Genomic DNA, 26,363 nt, shown 5'->3' on the forward strand with positions numbered 1-26,363 from the left:
GTTGTACGTGAAACCAAAAGCTACCAAAAACAGAATATTACATTTAGAGATAAGCAGGGTAGATGGGGCATGCACGTTATTATCACTGTAATAACTGTTACATGAAAGGCCAACAGCTTTCCCTTTTGCCTGCTATTACAGAACAAAGCAAATTTACTAGCACTACAGTAAACAATTTTTAGTGCCTAACTTATACTACCATGAGTGTACTAATATTGATGTAGCCAACATAATGAGTTTAGAGGGGATTGAAACAAGTATGTAACCTTCTTCAGGGTAGAAAAGCACCAAACCAGCATGGGGCAGTAAGTAGCAAATTATGGCCCAGCTATATACAGTAATACCTTGGTTTACAAGTAACTTGGTTTGAGAGCGTTTTGCAAGACAAGCAAACATTTCTGAAAAATGTTGCCTTGATATACAAGCAAATGTCTTGCAATAAGAGCAAAATTCTGTAGAAAAGCGCCACCCGAATAAGGCTGTAGCAGTGCGAGCGATGAATCTGTTTAACGACAATGCAACGTCACATTGAATAGATTCCTTGTTAAGGTTTCACAAAATGAAAAAGATTCCATTGAGTCAAGAGATAGCAGTGATTCCGTTAGTGACAGTGAAAGTCGTCCTATACAATAATCCTCCTCTCTCTTGTTCCCCTCACACCATCCACAAAGTTACCGGTAATTGGTTTATTTTTCTTTATATTTTATACAGTATTATATTACAGTACTGTATTGTAATCATTTTATATGAATATTTTTGGGTTGTGGAACGAATCATCTGAATTTCCATTATTTCCTATGGGGAAATTCGCTTTGATATACAAGCGCTTTGGATTACAAGCATGCTTCCGGAACGAATTATGCTCGTAAACCAAGGTATTACTGTATTATCGTAAATAATGTTGAATGAAAGTTTAGCTATGTATAGGTCCTTTAGCTTCCCCTTTCAGTATATACTATTCTGACTTGAGGAAGAAGAAATGTCACAACAAGTAAGGTTCTGAAAACATCTCACTTAATATTACCACTTTCCCTGAAGTACAAGTAGACATACAATAATCTTTGTCTTCTATTATTCAGCTTGTTTGGTACCCATCTGTGATTGAGGTGTACACTGCACATGTATCCTTCAAGTCCTAACAGTTCCTGCTCATCAGCAGTCTGATCTCAGTTGTTCAGCCTGTTTTCCAGCTACCGAGTGTGCAACATGTAAGGTCATGCAGTTGACAGGCCAGCAAAAAGTAAATATTTTGATTCTTACAAAAGCTCAGTCATGACTAATTCTCTTTAAAGCAGGAATGAGGTGAGGGACTTAACCCCCCCTCCCGGTCAGAAGTCAAGAACGTACATACAGCCTAAGCCAGGAAATAAAGTGCCTCCACAAGAATTAAAAAAGTGGTAAGACTTGGTAATGTACCTGCTGGGGGTGACACATGACCTACAAAATGCACAGATGAAACGGTCTAAGCAGAGTTTTTAAATACAGGACAATCAACTCACAATAACAGTCAATAGTCAAGAAAACAATGTATCATTTTAGCAAAACATGAAAAGCTGAGAAGGCGCCCATGAAATGCTTCTGACAACTTAAACTTGGCAGAAAATTTGCTATCAAATTACCTCAAGAATAAAAGATTGCTGGATGAAGAACTGTGTTTGTGCCACCACTCTTAGATAAGAATCACTGCAAGTGCCCTCGAAGCTGAACTAGAATATTTAGACTCTCATACACATCATGATTGATCCCCAGATATCTCTTTTGTTCCAGAAAAACTTCTATATTAAAAACAAGAAATAGAACAGCCATTTGCTGACACAGGCAGATCCTACCTGTCAGGTGGTTGCTGCCGGATTACTCAGAAAAGCTTGTAGTTCAACACTCAACCACCTCAGGTTTTTTCATTCTTACATGCATGTATCTAATGAAAATCTCTTACAGTAGGACGTTAGGTAATATATGCTTCTAAAGCATATTTATTTACTGTTTTACATGCCAAAGGATTTGTAATTATGGCCAGCCATTCTTGTAATACACACACCTCTGCTCATCAGGACAATGACTGGTTTAATCAGTTTTGCATCATGGGTCAGTTCCCTGCTCAATACACAGAGTTCACAATGAGACTGGAGGTAAAAAGATGACAGAGGAAGCTAAACTGCTGAACCAGAAAGATAAATGACTTAGCCAGGAACTACATACAACATCGCATCTAGCTGTGTATTGTGGCAAAATGGGAGTCAAATATTGCCTGAACAAAATTACAAATCCTTTGGCAGAAAGAACATTAAATATATAAGTATATCAGCTGTGTATTTAATGGTTTGTCTAGAGTTGTGCTTTAAATGGAACTCATAATAAAATCAGACACCCCTTTGATTGTGGTCTTGACCATTGTTAGGTTGATGCAAGCTGACCATGACCAGCATAGCAGATGAAATAACATGCTCTGTAGAACAATGATGTTTTGATTGCCAAGCTACAATTGGGCTGTGAGTGCATCTGGCTTCAAGAGACCTTTAACACCCAAATAACCTTTTGGGTTTAATAGGTAAAAGAGCAAACATTAGATTTTATGATAGGCATATGACCATAAACTTGTGCAGACATGACATCTACTGGGAGAGACATAAACTGCACACATTACATCAATCTATAAAGATGAACAGCAATATAAAAGGAAATCATGAATGAAAATGCACTTGCAAAGCACACACTAGTGTTTTTAGTCCTATTGTTCTTGGCCCATAGATTGCACTCTGGACCCACCTGCTAGAATTTTCACAATCTTCACACTGGGTGGTTAGAGGAAAAAATCCCCAGGTAAAGCCTCTTTGAGATTAGTATTGACAATTCCCTCAGTGACCACAGTAGGAACATCACTTCCCATACCTACAACTTTACTGATCCAGGGGCATCAGTATACACCATACATACTTGTTAAAAGAACAAGACATTAAAGGAGAACTATGGGGTTCTATCTTTTCTTTATTAATGCATTCCTTAGGCTAAATAAGTAAATAATGTAATTTACTCTAATTAGCCAAAATGCACAGTAAGGCTGTAAACCCTTATTTAAGGTGGTGGGCGGGGCACTGTCAGTCATCAGCGGGGAGGATCCCGTCAGATACGTCGGGATGTCTTCTCATTGCGGCGCTTTGCCCCGCCCACAACCTTAAATAAGGGTTTACAGCCTTACTGTGCATTTTGGCTAATTAGAGTAAATTACATTATTTACTTATTTAGCCTAAGGAATGCATTCATAAAAAAAAAGATAGAACCCCATAGTTCTCCTTTAAGATATAACCATCACATCGGAAAATATGCACTACTTTTTTTACAATATATCATGCTGAGTTCCGAATACAATGTTAAGCTGCACATCTTATTTAATGGAACGTACAATACTTTCACAAAGCAAAACCCAAGTGCTCTTCAGTTACAGAAATATCAGAACTGCCGTTCTAAAATCCATAAGATGTATGTAAGTAGAGAGGACAATGCGACTCTTGTATTTTAAGTGCATTACAAAAAAAGAATAGAACAGTTTCTTGCAAGCTGATAATGTACAACAGACTCTCTTTGTATTAATGCATGGAGCTATTTTTAACTAACAAAGAATATTTATACCCCTAGAGCATTTTCCTCCTTTCTTTAAAGAAAAGAAGAAGCCATAAACTGCCCATTGCTTCCAGCAACTAGGCTTCAACAGTCCTCTGAAAACCCTAAGAAACAACAAACTGGATTAATAAAAATAACATGATTTGTACATAATACACTGGGTCAAAATGACACATATGTGGTTTATAGTGCATGTATAAGATATGAGGGATGCTGTGTACATTTAAAAAAATTTTTTAATGATCCTGTTTTTTTATTGCATTTTATTGTTCATTTTAAATTTCATTTATATTTATATATATATATATATAATAAAATAAAGACAAATTCATCAATTGTGGAACTCCAGCTTTTTTTTTCTGCTTTGGATAGAGGGATAGTTGAACCTCTGCCAGGTTTTTAAAGGTGCCCTGGTCTACCTTGGAAAGATTTTCCCTCTATTTCTGCCTGTTGACTACTACCAGGACAAGAAGTAGGCAGGTATCTTTCTAACAGGCATCTTTTCAACATCTGTAAGATTTTAATAGAGGTTTTTGGAAATTTTCTCCTTGCTGAATGGGGCAGAGGGGAAATCTCACCTAATGGGACAAAGACAGCAATAAAAACATGGCAGTCTTATTCTTCCCTACTCTATCTGGTAAAGAGGCAAAGCTCCTGTCCACTGATCTGACCAAACCTCATGTTCCTGGTTATCCAAGCAGGTAGCTAAATTACATTGTTTAGAAAATAGATATTCCAACTGTGAGTATGTGAGATTACCTGCATAACATGCATTGACTTAAGGATAGGTGTGGGAAACACGGCTTTAAATAAATAAAAATTAATAGTACCTAGCCACACGTACATTGTATGGTATTTTCTAATGCATGCTGTTCTCAGTAACCTCTATCCAGCACAGAAAAGTTTGTTTCTATTTCCTAATTTCCTTTACTGTGGTAGCTCCTATAAATAGCGGTGTCTCTATGGTGCCACAGCAAGTACATGCTCCTTACCGATAGTCTACACAGCTATCTCAGGTCGCTCTGTACACCAACATGAACATGTGGCACAGAGAGGCTGGAAACAAACTAAATATTTGATCCGCACAACTGCTTGATTGACGGCACAACTCAAATTTGACTTTTACTAAAGAAGATGAAAATAAATGAAACCCATTGCACTTCTAAGTCTGTAAATACTCATGGGACACATAGCCCCACGGTCAAAGCTTGCTAGACAGCTTGTGTGTACGCTCCTCAGCCTGAAGTTGCAAGAAGCACTGCACCTTTCCACAGAATGGAGGCCGATTTATAAAGCTATAGAAAAAACCTTTACAAGCAGCTTATAAGAATGAATGACATTTTGAAGTAGAGCAAACGGACGTACATATAAACATTAAAATTTATACTAGAGGGTTTCATATTACTATAATTAAAACCTGTCAAAGAGAAAAACAGGGGGTGCTACTGCAAAGCTCCTTCTTAACATGCTTGTTTGCCTAATCTAATACTTTATGAGTCACTGAACTGAAAAAAAGGTTGCAGTGAAGCAATAACTACTGGTCATCATGTCCACGATTGAAAAAGTACAGAAACCAGAAGATCTGCATGAGGGCTAGCCAACTACTATTTTCAGAAGTAGTTGCAACCTACATAATTCTATGCATGACGGGTTCCCTTTAGGGAAAACAAAGGATTTACTTTATTAATGTTAAAAGTAAAAGAAGATTTTAAAGTTTTTAGAAATGTAGTTATATATTGGGCGAGTTAATGGAGTTCAGGCACTCGGCTGGAGCCAATGTCATGTGAGGAGCATTTACATTAATGTCATTTATTATCTTGTACCCTTTGGAGGACTTAGCAGCTCCCCATGGCTCTCAAAGTACAAAGACATTTGAGAGTATTTCTCCATCACACTGTGCCCTTTTGCTACACTGTTACCATTGACAGTTGTAATAAGCAATATGATGATGAGCAGCTGGTGATTGCCTTAATGTGTCATTCAAACTGAGAGCCGTACTTGCAGATTAATGTAAAATATTAATCAGATGCCAAGCAGAGGAGATACTTGACCACTGAACCAGGAAACGGTAAGATCTATTTCACTAAGTATGTTATATTATAAGTGCATGAGTGATATGTACACACTGCATTCATCTGAATATTAATATAGGGCAAGTTACCTTGACAAAAAATCTCAAAGACAATTGTCATCTGCTTATGAGAGATTACGCTCATGATTTATATCATATATTGTATCCAATATGCAGATTTGATACTGTTAATGGTAAAGGCACTTGGAAAAAAAAGTTGCTTGTATTTGTTAAATCATGCAAGACATATGTGTATCTAAGGTATAACATGGCCTAGCAAGGCAGCCATTTGGCAAATGCCTACTTGGTCAAATAGGTATTTGGACAGTTGCTAACCATTAAAGCATTAGATGTAGATATTAACAAACTCGGAATGTAACACCGAAAGCCTCATTTAATATATTTCATAAAGGTCAATGATGATGTGCAAAGCACATGAACCAATAGCAACCACTCAGGTATCATCTTAACTTATCTGGGTCTGGGAATACCGGACTTCACCTTATACCATAAAGCAGCATTATTAATAAGAATGTTTGATTGGATCAAATGTAATCAGGTCAAGGTGGGAGTAAATTTGAAGTCAAATCTACCCAGTATTTACTCGAAGAACATCCCATGGCTGACAGTCAGTGCCAGACCACATATGTCTACTTTGCCATATTTAGCTAAACTGGTATTAAGAACATGGGATAGATCTATGTATAAGTATAATTTATCTTCTATTCCAGGCCCTATGACTCCCATAGCAGGGAACACACAATTTCCACCGGGTATGCAGGTGTCCTACTTTTTAAACATTGAGAATTTCCCTCATACACAGATATGGCAGGTTCTAGAGATAGGGAAAGAAGCCCTAAAACCAGAGTTTAAACCGGAGAGACAAATTAACGGAAAGTTATGGATTGAGGCAACTCAATTAACAGACTTTATCAGACATCTAAGGGCATATAGATCTCTTGGCAGACCATTTACTATGTTTGAGAAATTATGCTTGCGGGAAACAAAAACTGAACATGCACTATCACTGGTTTATGGCCTGTTAAGAGAGGAAGAAGCCAGAGGCCATACAAAATATATGAAGAGATGGGAACAGGAGTTAAGGAGGGAGATCTCAGATGACGAATGGGCAAAAATTCTTACTATGACACATAGTTCTGTCAAATCCTCATTTTATCAGGAAAAAAAATTATAAAATACTCTTGAGATGGTATAGATGCCCAGAAGGAATTAAACACATAAGCCCGGGTGAGTCAGATAGATGCTGGAGATGTAATATAGAGGAAGGAACATACCTGCATATTTGGTGGAGTTGCCCTAAAGTCTATACCTTTTGGGAGTCAATATTTGAAGTCTATAGATCTATAGGTAAACTAAATCTGGAGAATAACCCCATAATTGCATTATTATCCTTGATTCCCGGTCCTATAAAAAAGATAAAAGGTAGATATTCTTAGATTCGCGTTGGCCGCAGCAAGAGTCAACATATCTCGGGGCTGGAAATCAAGGATTCCTCCCTCACTTGAGAAGTGGGAGACCACGATGGAAGAAATAAGATACATGGAGGAATTAATTGCAAAAGATAACGGTAACATTGACAAACATAAGTATATATGGGAGGAATGGGAGTCCTATAGAAAGTCTGAAGTATTTAGGAGCTTAATAATAAAAGATAGAGAGGAAACGAAAAGAGATAGAGATGAATATCCCTAAGATGCCTGTGGAAACACAATGGCCAATAAAGAGAAAGTTTAAACTATTAAACAATATTTGGTTTTACTGTTTATAAGGAATTATACATGCACTTGACCTATATGTATGGGAATAAGTGGAAGAAGGAGGATGAATGAGGGGAGAAGGGAAGTCCGAAGGTGAATAAACATATTTATTAAAAGTAAAAAGGGGGTAGGAAGTACCTTCACAGGGCCTAGAAATTAGAACCCTAGGTGGTATTAAAGGGTAACACGGCACATAGATGATCACAAGTAGTTAGAATACACAGTTGGATTAGTATACAACAGGAAGAGTAAATGGAACTAGGTTCTTTTATAGGAAGGGGATTCAGAATTTATTACTAATAGGTTATGTATATTTTAGGGGGAACACACAGAAATAGGGAATACACTCACAGATAATGCGTGGTGGGGGATGAAATTATGAAGAATATAGTACTTAAATTTAAGAGATAGAGGAATAGATGGAAATATTCACGCACCACACAATGGGGAATTAATTAACATTTTGAAATAAAAATATATTAACTCAAAAAAAAAAAAAAATCTTAACTCATCTGAATACAGCGAACTTTGGTTGCTACAGACTACTGGATTTCCCACATTGTCATTGTTCTGAGGAAAGCTTTACTGAATATTAGCCTAATAAGCCTAATGCTTAAAATGGACAGTTACAATGGTTTGGGATAGAATGGTAAATGGTAAGATCCTCTAAATTTAAGTTAAACCTTCACTTTTTTTACAGAGATTGCCATTCCTGTCCTCCCTTTAATAATACTGGTCCAATCAGCTGCGGCCGGGTCATTCTCCACCCCACAGCTGCTCATAAACATGCTGGTGACATTGACCTTATATGGCAACATGGCTGCATTTGGTCAATGACCTAATAAGCCATGTGGCCAAGTAAGGTCAATCATGTCACCAGCATCCCACCCCTTTGTTTACATGCAGCTGCAGGGGAGCTGAATGTCCCGGACTGCAGCTGATTGGGCCTTCTTGGTTCAGACTAACTAAAGTTCAGACCTAAACCGAACTCATCCCTAATGCTGAAACACTGTGCTCAGTACTTTCAGAGTCACAGACTAGGAACACCTGCTTCTGCTTCTACAAACGGGAATTTTAAAATTGAAGGAGCCAGGTGGAAAATCGTCGAACAGTGACTGCGTCCTATCAGATGCGGTCACTGTTGAGGTGTTTTAGGCAGCCGCGGATGCTGGTGGCTCTCTAAACACAATAGCCACTTTGATAGCCATGCCCCCTCCAACTGTTTTTTTTTTATCCCACTGTAGTGCAAGCAGGCATTGCCTACAACAGAAGTGCATTAAGTAGGCCCATTGAAATGAAGATTAAAACAGACAAAAACAATAAGTTATTGTGTTTTTAAAACATTGACACTATGGAAATTCCATATTTTGCAAATATATCCCCTTGTTTGCATAAAACAAGGATGAAAAAGTGCATAAGCATGTTACTGCATAGGTTTGAGAGGACCCAAACTCACCGCAAGAGGGACCTCTTATTTCTAAATGGTAAGAAATGGTAAAAAAGGACACAAACTAGCAGCTTAAGGAAAATCATCATCAATATAAAACAGCAAATTGCACTCACAACCTCACTGTAATGGACATGTGCAATTACATCACCAGCTTCCTAGTGACAAAGTCAGAAATAGCGATTTGCATCGAGATAACTACTGGGAATATAGTCATGCAGGTCTTGTCTGATTATGTGGTATTTTACCAGCAGCAGTTGTATTACTTGATGAGCAGCTTTTATTTCCAAGTACACATTTTAAAGGTCTGCAAATAAGCAATTTTTTACTACTGGTTCTTCTATCTTCTCTTTGGATGAGCACCATTGGTACAGGTTGCTTTTATGGGCATTGAATTGGTGTTTTTTGGTGGGTTTTTTAACATACATGGGATGGCGATTAGCTTGGAGCTTCCAGCTTATAAGCTTTGACCTTTTATCATTAAGGTATTCATCTTGTGTTGCTGTGCACTGGTGGTAGTTAGGTGGAGACTGAAGTATTATATAGTTAAAACAAAGATTGTATGTACAATACATAAATAAACTATATATGATCTATATATTTTCTCTTGGTGATAACCTAGCACTACACTATCCATATACCTTTTATTTTAGAATCTTTTACCCCAAAGCCTATCAAGGCTTCCTGTGCATCCATACAGCAGAAAATAAACATGTCCCAACACCACCCCACAATGCCCAAAAAACTGAGCGACCTATAGGCAGCCCTGGACATTGTCACCTAAGGGCAGTGCTTATGCAAATAGTGACTTTGAAAAAAAGTTTCAATTTGCATAATGGGTTTGAGAGGCTCCAGGTGGTGCTGGGGTAAGAAATTTAGCAGCAAGATGTACTATAGCTTATGCTGTTAGTTTTGCTGTTTTAGATTACCCAAAGCTTCACTTTAAGTTAAGATCTTCTATATGATTTAGCTCACAACAAAGAATGGATTAGCTGTGTGCTATTTTACAAGGGTGCAACCCACTTATGTGAAACAGCGTGGGACCAAACCTGCACCAAATCCTCCTTATTGTTAAAATACTTCTGGCTATGCTTGGTATTGCCTAGAATGAGAGAGGCACCTAAGATAAAACAAAAAGGCCCATGGTCTACTAGTAGTGGGATTTGCTATGACAGAAATTTTACAGTTATGAGAGGAATGTGGCTACTGTCCAAGCAGCCTGCAGATTTTCTTTTTCCAATTGTTAAATAAATGAATTCTATCAGCCCACCCATATCATATCAAACTGTTTCTTTGTTTTCCCAAACTCTACACATTTCCCTGGCTTCAGATATGCACAAAAACGCGGACATGTAGACTATACAAAAATCTTCATGCAAACATTATTCTTTTTTAAGTAAATTTATTGAGTTCAGATAAATCCAAATATGGATTTGGGACTAGGGTAGATCTTCTTTCTGTACATCAACTTTATGATACTCTAAATTGACTAATCATAAAAAGGTTTAAATTAACTAATATAGCTGTGTATGAACAAAAGTAACCCATTTATCTCTTTAAAGAATGACCTCAGGCAGTTAATTCTCTAAACACATTTTATTACACACAGCATAAGAGAATGTATGCTGCATATTTTTTTAAATGATAAATGAATACAGATTACAAAATATATTTGCTCTCTATTTGCTTAAAGAACAATTGAAAACACAACAATTCAGTGAGAGAGATTTTGTACTAACATTTATTTTTCCAGTCTTAACTTGCACAACTGCTGTAAAAAATAAAGTGGAGCTGTCTAAATAAGACTGTGCAGTCTAATAGCATGAGAGAAGACCCAGAAAGTCATACAGAATGTTGCAGCCACTCAGCAACTCTTGCAACTCCAGAGCCAAATTTGTACATAGGATTTATTCCCACCCTCTGCTCCTTAATGGAAACCTGTCTCAGAGACATGGAGGCTGCCATTGCTAAATACTGGTTGCCTGGCTGTTGTTCTGACCTTCTGGCTTTAAAACTCTGAGCCCCTGACGCTGAATAGTGTGCATATAAAAATTTTCCTTGACTTTCCTGATCTGGATATCTGTTCTAGGTCAATGACTCGGAAAGTATTAAAGCCAAAAGCATAGCAGACAAACAGATAGCATCTTATTCAGCAATTGAAGAAAGGTCTTGAAATATCTGGACATTCTTTCCAATGCGTTTAGCATTAACTGCTAGAAGAGACAACAGTGGAAAGTGCTGTGTGCCTAAAGGGATGCTGGGCGCTCAAAGTTTCTTACTACAAAACTTGAGCTAGTGATGTGCTTACACTAAATGCAGACCCATCTATAAGCACCTGCTCTCAAAAGATTTCAGTGAGCACACCGGAAAAAGCCTACTTCAGTATCAATAGAAGAAGTGATTTGCTATAAAGCTAAAAAACTGGGTTGTTGAACTAACTGTCTTATTGGAGTCTATTGAGAATTCATGGAATCCAGATGCAGTCGGTTTATAATACTGTCTACAGGAGAATTGGGCACTGGTAAACAGAAAAATTATAAGCTGGTCCCATATATCCCCTCCTCTACCCAACATGCCAGTTTATTGGTAAAGCTGTACCAAGAGCATAAAAGTAACACAGAGTGGTGAGATGTCTCTCTCAATGGACTTAAATAAAAGGATTTTATGGGAAGTATTACAATCCACATTCCTCTAACTGGGATTGGGATTTTTTGCCCAAGCAAAACTGGCGATTCAAAATGAAAATATGCCTACTTTGCAGTCCTTTGCTAATTTTTCCATTGGTAGCTGCTCCAATGATGGTAAAGGGCTAGCCACCATAAATAACTTATTTTCCAAGAAGGAGACAGGAATTGTAACAAATAAAATGTATTCCTTTCAGGCATATCTATCCTTACAGGCATATCCATCATTTAAATGTCTTTTTGTTCAATCTGTTCACGGCATAAAAATCTTAAAATAAAATATCTTTGCAAATAAATATGGAGAGACTGAAGATGGCTCCAGAATGACACACCTATATATCAGACACATAGAGCAAGCAGAGTTCAACGGAGATTGGCAGAGAGAAATATCAATGTAGCAATGTACAGAGCCAATTTATGCTGTGTAATTAAATTACTCATTTTAGGTGGAATTTGTTTGGCTATTGATATATGTGCTGTATGGTACAATAACATGTCTAACTCAATAACTGCCCACGGCACACCGACTCGGATATCACTGCCATTTCCAATATGTAACAATACGAAGCATAACAGTCGCATTGACCATTTAGGGAAGACATAAAAATAGGGTAACTGGTCAAACATTACAAAGCTAGGACGACGCCCCTTTTCTGATCAGAGAACTTGATTGAATTAACTTTAACAAAAATCTATTTAACTCCTATCTGTGCATCATCTTTGCTCTGTTCACTGAAATGTATAAGGGATAAAACAATTACTTGGGGATCTCTATCAATTGACAAAAAATAAAGACAAAATTAGTTCTGTTTAGTTCGCTGAAATGGGAACTGGAAAGGAAGTAGTGTAAATGTTAATTTTCTGCAGAGATTGCCACTGCTGTCTAATACGCATCAGACAATACAAATAATCAGGTCAGATATGTTGAAGGGAGACAATGTTCTTTAAGCACAGAGAAATGAGGTCTGTTTTGTTTTTGTTAGCTCTCCCATCACAAACACACAAAGACTTATAATAGAAAAAAGAAAAAGAAAATAAGGTTACATTTGTAGAGCCTCAGATTCCAAACATTTTCAAATGAAATCACAATACTGGCAAGCAGGTTTTTTTAGGTAGATACATTTTAAACTGATGTTTTATATCTTTTTAAAACTATTATTATTATTAAAAGTTTTCTTTTACAAATAGACATTCAATCCAGGGCGTCTGCATGTCATTGGTTTCACCAAACACTTGCTTTCCTAACAGAGCACACAGGAAAACACTGTTTACTTTTCAGACACTCTGTCTCTAAATTATGCTTTTGATAGGGGTGTCTGATGGGAAGAGTTTGGGAGAGGAGTTACTGCTTTGGCTCATTTACTTGTGTGTATATTTCAGCTTAAGATACTGTGCTCCGTAAACAATCTTTGAATTCTACAATGTTGATGGGAAGTAGAGATTCCCTCGACGACCAAGTCGCGTGGCCTGTTGAGGCCCTCAGGAAGCACTTTCCAAGCCATGGGGGGAAGGATTTCCCCGATTCCAGTGCCAGATTGGCCTGGTCCGGCAGACACATGTGGTGATCCAGAGACTGATTCTGCTTATCCTATTCAGCCAGAATACTGAGTTGTAATGACCTGAGTAAAACTAGGCATATGGTACCACCTCAAAAGAGGCCACTATCAGTCCCAGAACCCAATTCTTACCACTAGGCCCAGGTACTCCAAGCAATGAATCCAACAAAGATTTTGAGGTTGAAGATCCAACCAAATCTCTGCAGTGTTTGCCTGGCATTGGCAGAAAGAGGATCAATTAATCCAGGTTCTAAAAGGAAATTGTCCAGAAACCTCACAATGTAGATACTCAGAGTGCAGCAGAGCGAGGACAGCCCCTAGCACTTTTTTGAAAACCCAGAGAGCCATGGACAGGGAACAGTAACAAACTGGAAGTGGCGCTCGCACACAGAAAAAAGCAAGTGTTGGTGTGGAGGAAGGATAGGAATGTGCAAGAAAGCATCCTTAATTTCCATGAAGGCCAGGAGATCTATTTGCTGAATGGAATGACCTAGCAAATTTTATTTGGAGTTTCTGGACACAAAGGAATTTATTGAGGATGCTGCATATTACCTTAAAAACAGTAAACAAGTTTGAGCAGGAACCCTAAAACCTTTCCTCAGTAGGGACGGGGGTAATGACCCCTGGGGAAAGGAATTGCTGCAGGGCAACATGCAGATCCTTTAGCCTTTGTGGAGAGTAGGGCAGATTTAAAGGCTTGAAGCGAGGTGGAGAATGAAACTCAAGTTGGTACCCCATGGAGACAATATTCTGGAGACAATATTCTGGACCCATAGGTCTGGACTGTCTTGGGTCCAGATGCCTATGAAGGTCAACAGACGCCCCACCGTCAGTGTGAGGGCGGCTTGGACCTGGAATTGGCCAGCTTTGGGGTCCAGGTGTTTCAGTGGAACCGGGCTTAGAGGTGGAGGCCTGATGAGGACTAAAGGAACCCTTCTTGTTATTAGTTAAAAGGGTACTCTTACCACTGGTAACTTCCTTAATGAACATGTCCAAGAAATCACTGAGGGGCATCCTCTCCAGGCATTTCTTGCATGCAGGCTCCACAGACCAACACTTGAGCCATAGGATGCTGCATATCTGAATATTTTGCAAAGGTTGTCCACCAACCCATTCCCCATTCACACAGTAGCCTAAGGCCATGGACAGAAGCTCTATTTGTTGAAGGACAGGATCTATAATGGAAACAGGGTCCCAGGCCATCCAGACAGCAAGAGTTTTACAAACCTGCCATGGGGGGGGGGTTGACAGCAGGTTGCCTAGCCGGACCAGCTAAAGCAACAGATGCCTTATAAGGGCTTCTAATCTCTTGTCCACAGAGTCCTTGAAGACAGAAACTTCCTCAACAGGAACCATCAGGTCTTGTTGGCATGGAATTGCGGGGTCCACAAGAGGACAGCCCCCCCCCCTTTTTTTGTGTGGAACCTCTCCTTTAGTGGGAATTGCTGAATAAAACTTTTGTGGTTTAGTGAAGGCTGTGTGTACCCTGGAGACATCCAGAGATCAGTCATGGTCCCTGAGGCTCAGCAGAGGGGCACCAATCCAGAAACTACAAAGGGGACAGACACAATGGCTATAGTGCAGCCAGAACATTGAAGAATAAATCTACAGAGAAATTTCCACAGGTACAGCAGTCATTTAATTACCTAAGTAGAGAAAAGACATCCAACGCCTAAGGACACTAGCAAATAATGTAAACTTTCTGAGAGTGGGATAAATGGGGGCTAGTTTAAACAGCGCTCTTTTCCAGTGTCCAGTACTGTACAATTAGGAAAGTACCTAGAACTCTGTAAATTACTTTTACGTCTGTACCGGAAAATACTCTGTAGATGGCATCTAGAACAAATAAGAAACTTGTGTTTTGTTCTGGGATATTCTAATGGACACTTCCAGAGAATCTAACTCAGATTGTACAGTGGTATAAGAGTGATTGACCCTGGTCTGCACATTCTATAACTATAACCTACGTGATAGCCAGTCACATGCACATAGACATATAGGTGAGAGATACAAGATATGTATAATTTACCTGTACATATTAAATAAGGCCAGAAAAGATACGTAAAATTATACAAAGCAAGCCATTTGAGGTTTAGTATTTTAAAATGATTCAAAACAGAACTGGATGCTGCAGGAGACCCTGGTAGGATTAAATGTGCAATTTCACAATAATATACATGTACCAGGCACATAGAGGATCACTGAAATCAGGTCAACTGAATCTTCTAAAGTAAGCCAGTTAGTTCTAGCCAGGAAGAGTTCAAATAAAGCAAGACAACCACTTTTTTTTTTAATTCTCTGGTCTAGCTGTAGTGAATGTTTTAAAAATAATTACTGAAAAAGATATTTCTTTGCAACAACAAGTTGAATATTAGAGATTTTACTAAAAAAGTAAAATAGCTGCACATGCACAGACCCTTGAAAGATGGTAGATTTGTCCAAAATGTGCAAGGACAAGGTTTACTTTGCTTAAGCATCCACAATAATCTTACAAGTGACTTTAACCATAAAATCAGTTTATATTTTAGAATATTTCTCTAATAGTCCTATTTTTATAAATCATATGCTATGTATCAAGACTAGGGATGCACTGATACCGATGTCTTTTACAGCGCCAGCCAGGCCGCACATTGCCTCCTCCTTCGCCCTGTTGCCCGCACCTGGGAGACCCCTGACAGCCTGGTGAGATGCCGCACACAGCCCTGGGGACAATGCACAGCCCTGATGAGATGCCGTACATAGCCCTCGGAAGAATGCACAGCCTTGGTGAGGCTGCACAGCCATGGGGAGACGCCACACACAGCCCTGGTGAGAATGCATACAGCCCTGATGAGATGCTGTGCACACAGCCCTGGGGAGACTGCATGGCCATGGTGAGACGCCACACATTGCCCTGGTCAGACCCTGCACAGCCCTGGTGAGCAACACGGAGTATGTAGCTTAATATTATTCTGCATTGCTGTAAAATGTTTTTGCTGAGATTTGTAGTCCTCTATAGCGGATGGTATTCTGCATTGCTGTATAATGTATTGCTGAGATTTGTAGTCCTTTATTGCTGATGGTATTATGCATTGCTGCATAATGGATTGCTGGGATTTGTAGTCCTCTATAGCTGGTGGTATTCTGCACTGCTGTATAATGTATTGCTGGGATTTGTAGTCCCTTTACAGCTTGGAGTCAGTGGCAGAACTACCAGAGTCACAGCGGTTTCAGCTGCGACTGGGCCCTGGTACTCTACCACTGTCCTAAAATCATTAGTATGCATTGTTTTAGAAATAAAAAGGTATCGGCAGGTACAGGAAATGTTTTGGTACTCATACTCGGTCTTGCAAAAATGGTATCAGTGCATTCTTAATTAAGACAGATTGCAACTTGCTATTTTCACTGGATGATTATGTCCCCCCATGTGAATGGCTGCTCACTGTCCCTTTGTCATTAAAGGACACAATAGTAAAGTAAAGGCAGGTTGTGAGGAACTGCAGAGTGCAGCAGGGGACCAGACATCTGATACCTCTAGAATGGTGTCAGATGCTGAAGATTCTTCAGCAACCTTAGCAAAGATCAACAGAGCATGCAGAAGGATAGATAAGTATTGTTTTCTTTGCAAATTCAAATCCAGCAAATGGGTCACTATACATTAGATTGCACTTGATATGTAGCCTGTATTTCAAACAACATATTATCAACACACAAAAAATGTTCTTCTAAAGATGAGAGCCTTTCACTCAGAATTTCACAATGAAATGATGCGCAACAATCAAAAGCATTTATGCATTTGTTACATTAATGCCTTCACCTAATTTTAAAAATTACAGGGGTCAAGAAACTTGGTGTAACATCTAATTAGTAAATCAGCTCTTTCACATATCTAATATTTTTTTATTAGATTTGACATTGCCAGAGGCACAATGTCAAATCTGGCTGCATAATGTGAGTATGTGGTTACTGCACAACCAATGATGTTCTTTCCCACACAATCTGCTCAACAGATGCTTAATTGGAACTGTACCAACTGGATAATAAAAGGTGTATGGTTAAATCTTTTACAGTTCAGGCCACCTGCTACAAGTGTTTGAAAATGGACCTGTGTTTGCATAGGTATGAGCAGATGTCACAACGGACAATAAGGTAACTGCCTGTCCTCGCATGACTTGTTCAGTACTGAAACCTGCTGCAGACTTTATCCCAATCCCACATATAGATGCATGTGTAGAAGCTATGCTCCCTTGATCAGCTTCTTTTTGTTGTTGTTGCAGCTTGTATATGGTCAGTAAAAAGATGACTATTGGTAAAGTGTAACAGTGATACACATACTGTACCTCCCAACTGTTCCTCATTTGGAAGGCCTGCCGCTCAATCGTAATCAAATCTCTCTGTCCCCCTTTACTCCTTAGCTGTCCCTCTTTTTGGTCCAATGTACAGATAGCTATGAATTTGTATTATTTAACTACCAAAAGTGTTTGTTTGTTTTTGCACCTTAATGCCAGCTCTTAGCCTCCATTCACATATAGCGTTTGCGTTTCCCGTGCGATTTTCCTTGCAGTGGCACGAAAACGCAAAAATATTTACAACAGCACGGTATCAGCACATTTGCAGCTATTACTATAGCCGCAAACGTGCGTAATCCGTCCCTGAAATCGCGCAAGGACTATTTTGCGGGACAGTTTTGTACCGCGTGGTCCCCGCAATGCATTTGTTATTATGTTTAGAGTAATTCTGTGCGTATTCGTAATGCCGAATATGTACAGAAAACCGCTCATGTGTGAATGGAGTCTTAAAGATCTTGTTTGCCATTTTGAAAAGCCAGTATAAATGAAAAGTAACGGTGAAAAAAAACATTCTGGGTTTACCTCAAGATTTCTAGAATTTTAATTCTTAATGCTCAGCATAACTGGAGGCATGGCAGGGGCATGTCTATTCCCTAAATACATTGGGGGGAATTTTTCAAAACTGGAGCAGACAAAATCTGGAGTAGCTGTGCATGGTAACCAATCAGCGTATCTTTTCAGTTTGTTCAGTTAAACTTTAAAAATGAAAAAAAAAGAAAAGCTGATTGCTTGTCGTGCACAGCTGCTCCAGGATTTTGTCTGCTCCAGTTTTAATAAATTCCCCCCATTATGTCTGAAGGTGTCCCCATTTCTCATCTCAGAACCTTGGGAGGTATGGGCACAAGTGGGCAGACACTGCTAGAAATCAGTATAACTTTCACATTTCTTGTTAAAACCCTGAAATGCCATGTCAACAAGAAAACACGGCATGCATTATTCTGTACCCCTTTGATTTGGAAATCAAAAATGATAGTAATAAAAAGAATCCCTGATCACATACAGTGAAAGTTATATATTAGCGAGTAAGCATGCAGTGATAGCCATGTACCATATAGAGAAAACATACTGCACGTAACACAGTATTGTTCTTTTCTTCTGAATTATGGACTTGAAATTGCTAACAGTTGCAAACCAATGCAGTCCAGCACTGTGGAATATTTTGATCATGTTCACCATGTAAAGAAAAGATACAAAATATAAAGGTTTAAAAAGCCTCTTCATAACTTGGTGAAATAAGCAGGAGGTGTTGGAATAACCTATAATAACCAATTATGACCATAAGAACTATCATTTTTTCATTTCATCACTACATGGTAAATGGAAATTTCTGCACACATTTCCATAGAAACAGGAAATCTGTATATGCTGTGCCATTTAACCTTCAATAATTACACCTAGCAGAACAGAAGTTGCGTAAGTTGTGTCACTGCAAATTAAATACACTCTGTCACAAATAAAAAATGCTGCAAGTATAAATCAGAGACATCCCAAGACCCTGGTGTTATGGGTAAATCTCCATCACATGTGACAGACATGCCCTGACTCTTCAGGGTAGTGTTGGAGCTTCTAGCTATCTCTCACCTCTACTTACATTCCCACTGTTCTCATACCATGATGGGCTACCTCATTTGCTAACTGGAATGTACAGGAGGGTGGAAGGGGAGGGTAAACTCTTTCACCATCAAGTAAAGCTGGCCATACACTGTTCCATTTATTTTCGTTCAACTCGCAGGCTGAACAAAAAAACAGAATAGATTCCTCTATCAACGCTGACCAGCGTTGATGAGGAATCCCTGCTGTTTCTTTTGTATTCTAAAGGCGGCCGCCGGCTGCTATCAGAATACACGAACAGAGTGGGCAGCTCGTTGGCTGTCGGCTCTGTTCATTCTAAGATTTTCTAACCGGCTCCTTCAATCAACTCATTGAGGGATGCCGGCCATAAGGGTGCTGGCAGCGGCACCCACTGTGTGAATTCTGTCCAGTTCCTTAAGAACCGGCTAAAATTTGCATAATGTATGGCCAGCTTAAGTGCCAAACTTTTGCCTTTCAGAACAATCCAGCATTTCACTATAACTGCAAGGTTTTGGAGGCTGATGCAGGTGTATATATAGTGACAGAGTCCCTTTAAAGCTTTAGTCTTCCCAAAAGTGCAGAGTTTGATTTCATAATAAATCACCTGCTGGCTTCTGAAATCTATCAAGAACTTCAAGTGTAATATCACACAACCAGAGATCCTGGTCCATCCACCCCCTTTATCAAAGCTAACGTGAAGCCCAGCTTGCTGCATACCCTACTAAAAATGCAGTAAAGTTTTTATAGACGCCCTCATGGGTGTGGCACAGAACTCAGACAGAGATCTCACCTCCAGAGTCCAAGGGAAAGTTTAAAAGGATATGAGCACTATGAGACAAAGTGTACTTATCCTTTTTGCCCCCTTATCCTGACCTAACAAAACCCACCCTTTGATCCAGCAGTCATGCCCTCTGGTAATTATTTACATCCAGCCCTGCAAGCCTTACTGTCCTGGCCATGCCTATGATTTACAGTCATAGACTTCTATAGGGTTGTGTCTTAAGAAAAAAGACAAATGGGAGCCAGCCCCATAGAAGGCTATGGGGCTGTAATACACAAGCACGGACATAAGGTAAACAAATATTTGAGGCAGTGGCTGCTGGATTGAGGTAACTATGCATCTGTGGAGGGGAAGGGTGGGTTCGATTTGGCCAGGGCAAAAGGGCAAACAGGATAAGTGCACATTAATAAATAAAAGGATCACTTAACCAACCCCCCCCCCCCCACTAGAAGTTCATACTCAACCTTTCCTTGCTCCTGTGCCGCTCTGGTTGGCTCACACATATATATTGAGTAGGGATGCCCGGTTTCCTGATACAGGAAGTATCAGGCTGGGCATCTGAGCATTTGGGGCGAGTACGAGCACTTGCCCAAATACTCGGTATGGATATCGATACTAGTATCGGTGTATCCCTAACCTCTTACTCAAGGTCTGTACGCTGCATGGAGTGCAGAGGATTTCGTATTATCGATTACAAGGCGCCCGGCTTCCTGATTGGCCAGTTTCCCGACCAATCAGGAGTGACGAGAGAGCATAGAGCCGCTTCCCGGCCAATCAGGAAGCCGGGCAGCGAGTAATGACGCGCTGCCCGGCTTCCTGATACAGGAAGTATCGGGCTGGGCATCGGAGCATTTGGGCTAGTACGAGTACTAGCCCAAATACTTGGTATCGGCACTGATATCGATACTAGTATCGGTGCATCCCTAATTTTAAAAGAAGTAGCAGTAAAGCACAACCACGGTGTCATACTGCCAAGCAGAAATCAGAGCCTTTATGGGTAAATCTGGCTGCATTCATGTATTTATGAGTAATTATAAATGTTGAAACATGGATCTCTTTCACATGCCTACATACCTTCTTTAAATCTACAATTGAGCCCTCTTAAATAATCCATACGTCCTTGAATTTCCTTGCATATGTCTATGCTCAGAGCACAAATGCAAGGAACTGTAAAACAGCTGACTTCCCAAGTATCAGGTTTCATTTAATTTGTGAAGATTCTGCTAAGTAATCACAAAACACACACACATCAGCCAAGAACATCTTTCAGAATATGCACACATGGCGCCTTATCTTGGAGCACCTAAAAATAATATTTGTTTTGTTCTATTTATATACACATATTAAAAAGCACATTTCATGAATGTAATTAGCATATGTTGTTTTGTCAGAATGTCATTTAATTAAAAGTAAAATATAAACTAGTGATGCACAGATACTAGTATCAGTACCGATACCGAGTATTTGGGTGAGTAGTCATACTCACCGACATGCTCCAATACTTACCTCTGATACCAGAACTTCCAGGCAGAGGGAGATTTCCCTCTGACCGGCAGTGCCGAACGTGCATGGAGGTGGCTTCCTTTCCAATCAGGAAGCTGGGCGGCAGGTTATGACCCGGTTTCTGATTGGCTAGGAAACCAGCTTCACTTGTTGCTAAGCATCCTGGCTTCCTAACCAATCAGGAAGTCGGGCGGCACGTCATGACCCACCTCCCGGCTTCCTAATTGGTCAGGAACCAAGGTGCCTAGCAACGAGTGAAGCCAGCTTCCTAGCCAATCAGAAAACCTGGTCATGACGTGCCGCCCACCTTCCTGATTGGCTAGTAAGCCAGTTTCACTTGTTGCTAGGCAGCCTGGCTTCCTGACTGATCAGGAAGCCGTGTGGGACCTCATGATCCACCGCCTTGCTTCCTGATTGGTCAGGAAGCCAGGCAGCCTCAGGAAGTAAGGCCGGTGTTCTGTCGGTAGAACACCGGCTTCCCAGGCAATCAGGAAGCCAGGCAGTGAGTCATAATCCGCCGCCCAGCTTTCTGATAATCAGGGCACTCAGCACCAGTATTCGCTTTCGGCGAGTATCGGGAAAAAAAGATATCGATACTCGTACTTGACACCAACATACCGGTATCTGTGCATTCCTAATATAAACATTTAACTTATTAATTTGAAACTGATCACAAGCATGTGCTACTGACATGGGCCATATTTCCTGTACATCAATTGCTGATGTGTGTCAAGGGACCTGGGCAACATCAAAGCACACTGGCTACTTATCTGACTGTTGCGCTAGTAGGTGATTACAGCAACAGAATGAAAAAAAGGAGGGGTTCAAGGTCTGCTATAGAAGTAACAAAACTCTCTGGCCCAAGTGAAATGTAGCCATTATCTATTCTGATAAACATGCAAATATCTACATCTATAGCAGTTAAGGCGTTTGTATTTTGCCCACATTGCTTTAATCTCTGCTAATAATGCCCCCGATTAATGCCTCATACACTGTAATTTAGAGATTGCCTTAAATTGTACAATAAAATGTGCATGTTGGGCATGCTCTTCCTACTGTTAGAAAAAATACCGTCAGGAAAGAACTCAAGGATGTGGACCCTGGAGTAATACACTAATAGGGCAACTAAGGCGGTATGAAGGGTGCGAGTAGTGTTGGACGACTGGGAGTCGGGCTCAGTAGAGTAAAGGACAACTGGAAGTCCGGAAGAAGCAGAATGTTGCAATGCAGATTAGGTAGTGTGGGATCTCCCTGGGCACAGAGTCTAAGAGCCAGCCGGTATTCAACAGAGCTCCTGATGGTGGAGATGCACCTGCATGCAGATCTCAGGTTGCAAACCTTAGGTTCACCCTACCCAGCTAATGGCGGACAACGGTCACCAGGAGACAAGGCAAGAAGTCAGGGCAGGCTGCGCAACAGGAGACAAGCCAAAGGTCACGACAGGTGGCAGACATGGATACCAGGAGACAAGGTAAAGGTAGATTGGCCACAAGCTGACATTCATGATTGGCTGAGAAGCTGCATAAGGATCAGCAGGTGAGATTGTGCGATGTGTAAACCTGCCAGAGCAAGGTAGGAACAGAGCACATGTAAAAGAACTACAAGTAACAGAACAACTAGCTGCAGGTCAGTGACACACACGTTTGTAGAACTACAAGAAACAGATCGGCTGTCATGGTGATTAGTGACAGTACTGACAAACACATAAAGTTTTGTTTTCAAAGACACAGAGATAAACTGTATAATGGCAATGGTATGTGGAGCTGATAACACCGATGCAGAGGTCACCATCATCATGGATCAAATTTAATGTTTCAGATCATCAAACAAATTTAAATATTAGTCAAAGATAACACAAGTAAACACAACATGCAGTTTTTAAAGAAAGGTTTTTATTATTAAGGGAAAACAAAATCCAAACCCACATGGCCCTGTGTAAAAAAGTGTTTGCCCCCCTGTTAAAACATAACTTAACTTTGGTCTATCAGTCTGGAAAAGGTTATAAAGCCATTTCTAAAGATTTGGGACTCCAGTGAACCACAGTGAGAGCCATTATCCACAAATGGCGAAAACATGGAACAGTTGTAAACCTTCCCAGGAGTGGCCGGCCAACCAAAATTACCCCAAGAGCGCAGCGATGACTCATCCAAGAGGTCACAAAAGACCCCACAACAACATCCAAAGAACTGCAGGCCTCACTTGCCTCAGTTCAGGTCAGTGTTCATGACTCCACCATAAGAAAGAGACCAGGCAAAAATGGCCTGCATGGCAGAGTTCCAAGACAAAAACCGCTGCTGAGCAAAAAGAACATAAAAGCCCGTCTCCGTTATGCCAGAAAACATCTTGATGATCCCCAAGAGTTTTGGGAAAATACTCTGTAGACTGACGAGACAAAAGTTGAACTTTTTGGAAGGTGTGTGTCCCATTACATCTGGCGTAAGAGTAACACCGCATTTCAGAAAAACATCATACCAACAGTAAAATATGATGGTGGTAGTGTGATGGTCTGGGGCTGTTTTGCTGCTTCAGGACCTGGAAGACTTGCTGTGATATATGGAACCATCAATTCTGCTGTCTACCAAAAAATCCTGAAGGATAATGTGCGCCCATCTGTTCGTGACCTCAAGCTGAAGCGAACTTGGGTTCTGCAGCAGGACAATGATCCAAAACACACCAGCAAGTCCACCTCTGAGTGGCTGAAGAAAAACATAAAGAAGACTTTGGAGTGGTCTAGTCAAAGTCCTGACCTGAACCCTATTGAGATGCTGTGGCATGACCTTAAAAAGGCAGTTCATGCTCGAAAACCTTCCAATGTGGCTGAATTACAACAATTCTGCAAAGATGAGTGGACCAAAATTCCTGCACAGCGCTGTAACAGACTCATTGCAAGTTATCGCAAACGCTTGATTGCTGTTCTTGCTGCTAAGGGTGGCCCAACCAGTTATTAGGTTTAGGGGGCAAACACTTTTTCACACAGGGCCATGAGGGTTTGGATTCCGTTTTCCCCCTAATAATAAAAACCTTCCTTTAAAAACTGCACGTTGTGTTTACTTGTGTTATCTTTGACTAATATTTAAATTTGTTTGATGATCTGAAACATTCAAGTGTGACAAACGTGCAAAACAATGAAGAATCAGGGAGGGGGCCAACAGTTTTTCACACAACTGTATATCAGGCTTTGTAAGGCTTTGGTCCATAACTTGTACTTCTGCAGAGATGAAAACTCAAATAGCAAAGTGATATCAGCATAGCATGTAAGTACATTCCTATTGAACAATGGTGTATTTTAAGCTGTTGTCTTTTACATGAATACTTGCAATGTTTAGCTGTGAATGTGCGCCAATCCTACACGAAGAACAATGGTGACAAACTGTATATAAAGCAGCAGTGATGGATGGCTCTTCACACAATATCTGCTTTTGAGAGAATGCTATTCTTGTGAGCGGCACCATTCCTTGTACCAGCCAGTGTTTGCTACAGCAGCAGACAGAAAGGAATGATCACACTACTGCAAAATCCCAGGCCGCAGTATAAAAATGGCACTGCCTAGTTAATGGCTAGGCTTTAAAGATCAGATAACATTTACGATTATGATCTTCTGAAAATCTTCCAAATTGTATCACATGTGTTAACTTTTTATTACCACATAAAGAAGCAGGACAGTGGAAATGTAGACAATACATGTATTTTGGCTTTTGTAAAGCATTGAAAGGTATCACCTACTGTCACTGTCAACTAAAACTTGTTTCCATTATGAACAATATATTTTTTGTCTTTTTTTTTTTTAAACTGTGATTTTAAAATTTTAACAATGGTACAGATGTTACCTTTTGCCATTGTACATTTGTGATATCTGGTATCTATCTTACTGGGCAGACAACTTACTTTATAATTAAATATGTTAAGAAAAAAAGGACATGTCCATTGAGTTCAACCAAAAATTAAAAAGAGAAAAAAACACCTTGCATTCTCAGAACACTAAACCTGCAGTTAATCCAGAGGAAGGCAACAAAAATGGAATACAGGTGAAACTCGAATAATTAGAATATCATGCAAAAGTAATTGCAGTAAGTGCTGCAAAAGGGGCCCAAACAAAGTACTGAGTACATATGCATGCTTGTACTTTTCAGAGGTCCGATATTGTTCTATGTACAATCCTTGTTTTATTGATTGCATGTAATAATCTACTTTTTTGAGGTTGTGGATTTGGGGTTCTTGGGGTTTTCATGAGCTGTAAGCCATAATCATCACAATTATGACAAATCACAGCTTGAATGATCTTGCTTTGCATGTAATGAGTCTATCTCATATATTAGTTTCACCTTTTAAGTTGCATTAGTGAAATAAATGAACTTTGCACGATATTCTAATTATTCGAGTTTCACCTGTATATGTGAAGTGTACGGATAATTGTCCAAGAGTCTGTTCTAGACTGATCAGATACCTCTGTGTATGGCCAACGTTAAGTAAACCTGTTGTGTGAAAAATATGGGTTCAGCTACTGCTGACCCTACTGCAGCTATTTAGAACTTTGATTGCCAAGGACATTTATACACGTATATCATGACTATAACTCTCATAAGTGGCCTTATGTGTACATTATGCCACATGTGATCTACTGTATCATAGTAATCAAAATGATTAAAAAAATAATTAAGAAAAAAATCATAGCAAAATCTTTGATCTCCATCTACAGCACAGAGCAGACAACACATAAAGAGGACCTGTCATCCTCCGTGTAAGGGAGTTTGTCAGCCCTCTTCTCACCATAATAAAATTAAATAAAAAAAATCTCAAAGTAAAAATAAGTAAATATCAGAATAAATATATATTTAAAAAAACCCAAACAGATAACATTCTCTTAGTGGACACAATGTAAATATGTGCTTTGCCCATGCAGGGCAATTCAACAGGGTCAATTTAATGGCACCCCCAACAGCTGCATATACGCCAGCTCCATTCAGATGAGGGGGGAGCTCTTTGTGAGCCCTGGGTCATCACTTGGGAGCTCCAGCTCCACATAGC

The 26,363-nt window shown here is 39.8% G+C and overlaps 1 protein-coding gene across 3 annotated transcripts in view; it reads right to left on the reverse strand.

Annotated features, from left to right (window-relative positions):
* The window catches only part of MBP (myelin basic protein), an 82,462-nt gene that overhangs the window by 32,886 nt on the left and 23,213 nt on the right, over nt 1-26,363 (reverse strand). The window lies entirely within an intron of this gene.

The sequence above is a fragment of the Nanorana parkeri genome, unplaced genomic scaffold (genome assembly GCF_000935625.1).
Source record: "Nanorana parkeri isolate BGI_ZX_2015 unplaced genomic scaffold, ASM93562v1 scaffold200, whole genome shotgun sequence".
Taxonomy (NCBI): Eukaryota; Metazoa; Chordata; class Amphibia; order Anura; family Dicroglossidae; genus Nanorana; species Nanorana parkeri.